Source organism: Oreochromis aureus, linkage group 17, assembly GCF_013358895.1.
Source record: "Oreochromis aureus strain Israel breed Guangdong linkage group 17, ZZ_aureus, whole genome shotgun sequence".
Lineage (NCBI taxonomy): Eukaryota > Metazoa > Chordata > Actinopteri > Cichliformes > Cichlidae > Oreochromis > Oreochromis aureus.
In genome coordinates, this window is record NC_052958.1 from 6,305,376 (window position 1) to 6,312,786 (window position 7,411).

The following is a 7,411-nucleotide window of genomic DNA, read 5'->3' on the forward strand; positions in this document are numbered from 1 at the left end:
AAAAAAGTGTTGTTTTCAGATTCTTTCTTATAAATCTGTAAATCACCTGCTCATTTTTTATTACAATTAGTTTCACATAAATGTTAGTGTTTCCTTTATGGTCTTTTAATGCTTACACTAGACTGTACACGTCTACATTAGAGACATTTCTGTTACCTATTTATGAGACTGGGCTGCTTTACTACAATTTGGAAATGGATGCAAAATCGTGCTATTGTTTGTTTTTTAATATGATTCAATTCAATTCAATAAAACTTTATTGATCCTGAAGGTTGACCCCGAGGGAAATTTGGGTTAAGGCCAACACAGGACGTGTCTGACTAAGCAAAGATTAATCTGATCCCATTTCTACCTGTCTCTACTGTTTCAACTGTAACTGTCAGGATATATATTTATTCCAGCTCTCACAGGACAAAGGAATGACTCAGACTTGTCAAATGTTCTTTGATTTGATACACAATTTGAAGTTCACAATTTTCTTACAAATAAAACTTTAATGACAAACATGAACAGCTGTGGTTATTTCTGAGACATGATTTTTTTTGAATGTGTTCACATTTAGACAGTGTGCATCTGTATGCTGAAACTGTAATGGTGAACCTGAGGTGATGGTCAACAGAAGGCAAACATATATAAATAGAAAACAATACTGAAGTAATGTCTTTACCCTCTGCAGCGTGTGGACGCTGTGCACACAATCACCTTAATCACTGTAGTAAACATGCACCGCTAGCTCACGTGACTGACTGTCTCCATGGTTACATCGTATATTATTAGCTATGTAAACAGCTTCCAAAGATACCGCCATAGCTCTCTGCAGCTGTAACACTTTCATGCTTTACAAATCATTTCACGTTTTTGATAGTTATGAAGACAGAATATGTTTTTAAAGTCATGCTAGGCTGTTGCTATGGTGGTTGCTGTGGACTAGGGTGGACCGCGCGTCCGATTCCTGTTATTAGCTGTCCGCCGTAGGAAGGCTGCGTTCCATTTAGAAGTAGCGACAGTCTGCCGTAACTCGAACTCAAACCCCGCTTTGTTCTGTAATTAAAGGGCTTTTATAGCCGTTCATGACACACACGCACACACACATAAAACACTTTGCCTCACCATGAGAATGCAACTTTACTAAAACCTTTAAAGTATCTGAGATAGGATAGAAAAATGAAGCAACCAGAGATTTAATGATGAAGACTCTGGGTTCTGTAGTTCACGTTTTACAGTCCTGAATGACTCTCTGCACATCCATATAGTTTATTGAAGAGGAGTTTAGAATGCTCTTTACATTTAGACTGTTGCTGTTTAATTTTTTACATTGTTACTGTGTTATGTCATGAATAAGGTTTACCTGCTGGGGGTTTGATGGATCAGCTGGACAATACAGTCAAAGACAGACTTCATTCATCATATGCAAGAATCCTAGTTGGATTTTTGTTTTCACTCATATTTTTGAACCAAATATTGAAAACAATTCTGACAGACTGGATACCTGGTCAGGGTGTACATTACCTTTCACTCAAGCATCCCAGGACAGAGCCCTGCCCCACCATGAGCCTGGGTGGATACATGGTTATAATATAAAATGACTGATACTGAATATGAATATTTCATGAAAATCAAATTATAATATGAATTCCTAGGTGTTTGTTATATCCAGCAAGAGATTGATTACATATGTCTGAATTGCTAACCCTAACCCTAGCTCAACAGACCACAATGCACTGGACTGTCACTATTATTACATGCTGTGTATTACAAGTAGCTTTGATCACAGTTTATGTTGTAAAAGAGAAGGAATATTGAAAAAAAGATCAACATTGTGATATTATTTCTTCCAAATTGACCAGAAACATGCTTATCAGACTCTCACAGCACAGGATCAGACTCACTGTGCATGACGGCTCAGGCCAATAATGTTTGTTAGATTGTCAGTTGTTTAGTGCTTCTGTACAGTTAGGGTCACCATCTCTATTTCAGTATAATTAATATGCAGAAAACACTAAAAGCTGATTGTCTTCCAATATTCTAGCATAATTAAAAAACTTTGACTTTGTTAGTACATATTGTTACAGTCCTAATGCCAGTATGATTCTTCATAACGCCTGCTTTGAAATACTGAACTTTAAAATTGACCTGATGAAAGATAATTTACAGTGGCAGTCTGTCAGGATAATTCTGACTATAAGATCACTGTATTAATCTGAATCCTTCTGCAATGTGCTGTGAATGAATGCTGATGCAACTGACTGTGGGAAAGCTGTTAATAAAATGAATCTGTGACACATGCAACACATTCACAGAGGAAGAGGACACAAAGGGAGGACACGCAGAGGCTGTGTTAAAGTCAGAAATCCAAATCTTTAGTCAAAAACAGGCGGCGGTTACAAACAGGAAGACAAGCAGTCCATCAAACAGTCTACAGGGTCAAACATACAGAGAATTCAAACAACAGTAAAAAATAACTGGACACTGGAAAAACTTAAAGCAATGTGAGACGCAATTAAAGGAAGCAGCGCCGTATATTCACTGAATTACAAAATTACAAAAGAGAAAAACGACAATTTCTAAGGATTATTTTCTTAATTGCGGGTAGAGTGTGGCTGGTAAATATGGAAACATACAGAATGTAAACTGTGTGAGTTTGGTGAACTTTGTTAGTAACAAATGAGGTAAAAAAAAAACAAAACAGACAAAACACAGAAAGAGGCTCTCAGTATTCATTAATAATTAGAAAGCATCTAAACATTCTGATTTTTACAGTCTTAGTTCCGCTCGCTGTCATCATTATAATCATCATGATCAATGGCGAGGTCCTGAGGTGGGCGGGGCCGTCTCTGGTGATGTCACCATGAAGGAACAGCGTCTGGCACGTGTTGGTGAAACATCCCAGTACACTGGTGTAGTTTCCTCTCCAGCTGGTTGACATTTGACACTTCAACATTAAGGGGAAGAAGAAGAAACAGCGTTAGGTCAGGTGACCACATGGTTTCTAAAATAACTGACAGGAAGTAACCAGGCCGTTAGAAATGGATATCATGTTTTTAAAGTTACTGTAGTTAGGTAACTCTACTTACCAAAAGCAGAGCTGCTGAATGTTGCAGGAACTGATCATGTGTGGTGGTCATTCAGTGCTGCTCCGGCAGGTTAGACAGTCCAATAGTGATATCCTGTCCATCTGAGAGTTTGAAAACATACATGCAAAGATTTAATTGTATTACAGTCAAAGTTGGATGTTCGTTTTTGTCCTTTAAAAATGTTTGTGTATTTGAAAGCACTAACATTTAAGGATGACTCAGATCGTCTCTCTCTAAGAGTGTCTCCTTTAAAGGGGAGACAAGTGTATCCACTGATCAACAAGTCAAGGTGGTGAGAAGGACTCGTGTCCTTTGTGACTCTGCTAGTTCTTCTGAGGAAACACCACCGTCTCTCCACACCGTCACCATCTGTGAGCACAAACTGCTGCTCTGCTCTGTCAGCATGTAGGAAATCACATATCACACACACAAGGGTGAAGAAACATTAGAGCTCAACTTTGGATACTTTAGATCAAAACTAGCTCTTAGTTTCAGCAATCAGACAAACAATGATACCAAACTGATTCTGTATGAATACAATATGGTATTTTCAATACAGGTGTCAAATTAATGTATAAAAACTAATACAGATATATGTATATATATTTTTGATAAATTAGTTTGCTAAATTAGAATATATTTTTATTTATTTTTGATTTAACAATTGCAACTGAAAGAAATTAAATACTGAACAAAAATATATTGTCACATTCTGCATTCTCAAATACAAATTTCACAAAGTAAATTTTTGATTAACAGAAAAATATGAATTACAAAAATAATTGTATATTATTAAAATATTATGCAACCGTGACCAAAGTCAGAATCATCATTACAGTATTGTGGACTTACTGCTTGCCTAATAGTGATAAACTTCAGGGGAGATCATGATGTCAGAAAACTGTAAACAACACTCTAAAGTCTGAAGCTGCTTTTCTTGTTTCTGTGACCTCAGCACGCTGACAGACCTGAAGTTGCTACAGATTTTAAAAAGTGATAATTACAGGGAAGAAACTTCTCTTTTTCATCGCTTTAATCAAACATTTGATGCCTCAGCTGTCTCAGTCCTATAGCATTCTGCAACTACAACTAACCTGAGGAGGCTTGGATTTGGCTGCAGGTGCCCCTGTACATCCTTCTCAGCAGCACACGTGTGGGTACCATTTAATTACACTTCTTCCTGAGCTTTGCTTCATCACAAGACTAAAGGTGGCATCCCGTGTCACAGTCTTATCATCATCCAATTGGAGAAGAAACATTTATGGTCATCCTGGTTTTGTTTTCTGATCCTGCAAAAAGACTGAGGACAACAAAGCCCAGAGAACACGAGATACACAACATCCAACATTCAGACTCAACAGCCTCCATAAATGAAGAGCACCAGGTTGGTCCAGTTATACTAGATATAAGCATAATTCACATTACTGTGTATGAATAATAATCAAGAGACAAACTTTGAAGATGCAGAGCATGATGTCCCATCATCAGACTGCAAACAAACATCCACCAGGCTTCTTTGTTGGCAGAGGTGATGATTCTCCCATCAGGGATCAGTAGCATGTATTAACCTGTGGTATAAGCAGCAGTCACTGAAATATTACTGTTTCAGATATGAAATCTAGCACATAAAAGCCAGGGTGGGAGGGATCTCTACAAACTGACTTACCTCTCTGTTCCTCCAGCTTCAACAAAAATCTGACTCTCCAGTCACAGACAAACAAAAAACTCCAGCTGGGAGATAGAAAACGCTGCCTGGGTCTTGCTGGATGTTGCTGGTCAGAGTCCACACATTAGCAGAGTGCTGCTTGGTCCCACTGACCCATGTGGACAGCGACTGTGGCGAACTGTTCTGGAAAACGGAAAAGAGAAGTAAAATGACAAAAAGCCAAACAGGATTTCCACAAAGACTCTCTTAGAATCAGCAATCAGAAAATCATTGGTTCATATTACAATTAAATATGACCAGGCTCCTTAAATGTAAGCAGTTAAGATCTGATTTGATTTACATTCTTCACACAGCACATTTGTCCAGGCTGTCAGGTAAACATAGAATTAATCTCAGGTAACATGACTCATAGTAGAGATTCAGTAAGAAAGATTGCCAGCTCTAATATTATTACCACACAATCCAAGGACACACCAACAGCTCAGATTTCTAGAAGTATTTAAACAAATGTCAGTCTATCCATTCATTTTCTTCTGAATATTCAATTCAGGTTCACAGTGGGAGGGTGGGGGGGCGTTGTGGAATTTTGTAAATAAAATCTGCTGTGATCAAGCTATTTATTACTGCGTGCAGCAGAGCCAACACACATCAAACATCTAAGTTCACAGTCATGTCAGCTCTGCCACAGAAGTGGTGCTCACACTCCTCTTTGCATTCCAAGAAAGAGGGAGGAAGTTACAAACTGATCATACCACACTTCACACGCCTCGCTATGAAACCTAACAGATCAATGGTTACGCTGTTTTGTGCCCTTGGCCTTATCAGCACCTGTAAAGGGAGTTGTTTTCTCAAACTGCTGATGCTGAAGTAAGTTCATCTAGTTTTAGAAACTTTCACTGAACAGTCTATAACAGTGTCACAACTAAGCATATGCATAAGCACTTAAATACTTTAAATTAGAATAATAGAAAATTTCTATTACAGGAGCTAGAGCCTGTCCCAGTAGTCATAGGTAGAGCACACCTGGACAGGTACCAGTCTGTCAGAGGACTAACAGAGAGACAGACATCAGAGTAACAAATCTATTTAAAATTAATGTAAGCTTGCTACAGCTGTATGTATGAACATGTGTTTCTGTGCTCTCTGTCCACCTCTCAGGAACCTGGAATTCATTTTAAGTCTACTTTAAACAGACCTCACAAAAGGCTGATGTGGCTGGATCAGTAGTCTGATTTAAGTACGATACCTTTGGCCAGGGATTAATCTGGTACATCTCTTCACTGCAGTCTTACATATTATCCCCACACCTGAATAAAAAATATTGATATTTACAAATAACAGATTCAGCTGATGCAGCCTGACTCAATCTGATTCCAGATGTTCAGCACACACAGAGACACAGCGGTACCGTTTAAAGTTTAGTGTTAACCTGAGTCACTAATCATTTACAGTATTACAGAGTCTGGCAGTCTTTGCATGATGTCCACGTCACTGTAAGTTTCTAGCTGACTCTCAGGTGTGACAGGTGTGCCAGCAGGAAAGAGTAATAACAACCTGCATCCTGAGGTTTGTCATGCAGGATTAAAGGAGCCAGGCTTTGTTCACACAGCTAGGATTGTATTTTACACTGACCCTGGGGCAGTATAAGTATCATACAGTTTAAACGAAGCACTGAAATTTGCACATATTTATTACAGATGCATTGAAGCTAATCGGCATATTTACTGTCAATCTGTGGCTGCGATTAATCACTTTACTGGAAACTTTATTAACTAGTAACTTCATCAGTCATGACAGAAGCTAATATTTCTGTGCTAACATCGTTTCAACAGTAACAGCTTTACTACAATATAAGCTAACGTTTACACCGTAACTTTAAGCTAGCACCATAAAGACGGTAAAACACGTAATAATATCTACAAATGCATCTTAAAGCTGTTATATTAGCACTCGGTGTATTACTAACATAACCACATTAACATTATTGACACTCGCTGACTTTTAATAGTCATTCTATAAATGCCGTCCGTTTAAATGACCTTACCTGTAACACTGCTGTATCCACCGGATTCCAGCCAGAGTGGATTCTGGAGTCTTCCCACGCTCCTGTTAGTGATCCTCCATCTGGATGGATGAGAACAAGCTTCTGAACAATCTAGCAGGTGGATGGCCCATATATATGGGACTGATTTGTGCTAATAACGCCCATTGTATGGACTGATAACAGCCGAAGCGGGTGAATAAAGTCACCCAGTCGCTAGCTGTGCCATTACCCAGCATACACCTCTCCCTCCATAAATGCAAAAGTAATAGCCTATAATTAATTTATCTGCTGGATCTGCTGTTTCTCAGGTAGTTGTTTACATTATATAATATATTGTGTTCAGTATACGTCACTACAATGTGATTTCGGAAATATATAAATATATACGAACAACAGGCTCTTGCGCGGAAATCTCTTGTCGTCAATAAACAACGTTTAGGGAGCAGCATAGTATTCAATAGGAGGACCCTGCACGTCAATTCTCGACGCGAGGGGGGTACCCTGCGCGTGAAGCAAGTGAAGCAGAGGGAGCCTGACCATGCGTCACACATTTGACGAGTTGGGAGTGAGAACGTGTTGGGTCCGCGCTGTGTGTTTATGTTCTTGTGAAGAATCCGTGTACCTGCT

At 38.8% G+C, this 7,411-nt stretch overlaps 1 long non-coding RNA gene across 4 annotated transcripts; it reads right to left on the reverse strand.

Annotated features, from left to right (window-relative positions):
- Positions 1–2,188: 2,188 nt before the first annotated feature.
- LOC120433809 lies at positions 2,189–6,993 on the reverse strand. Of its 4 annotated transcripts, none has more exons than XR_005608775.1 (7): positions 6,785–6,993; positions 4,741–4,923; positions 4,169–4,642; positions 3,927–4,051; positions 3,280–3,469; positions 3,075–3,175; positions 2,189–2,932 (listed from the first exon to the last, which is right to left on the reverse strand). It is a non-coding gene; the product is annotated as an uncharacterized LOC120433809 (long non-coding RNA). The 4 variants fall into 4 exon arrangements; XR_005608772.1 differs by having other exon boundaries at positions 2,189–2,915; positions 6,785–6,991; XR_005608773.1 differs by lacking the exon at positions 6,785–6,993 and adding an exon at positions 5,195–5,468 and having other exon boundaries at positions 2,189–2,915.
- Between the last annotated feature and the right edge of the window lie 418 nt (positions 6,994–7,411).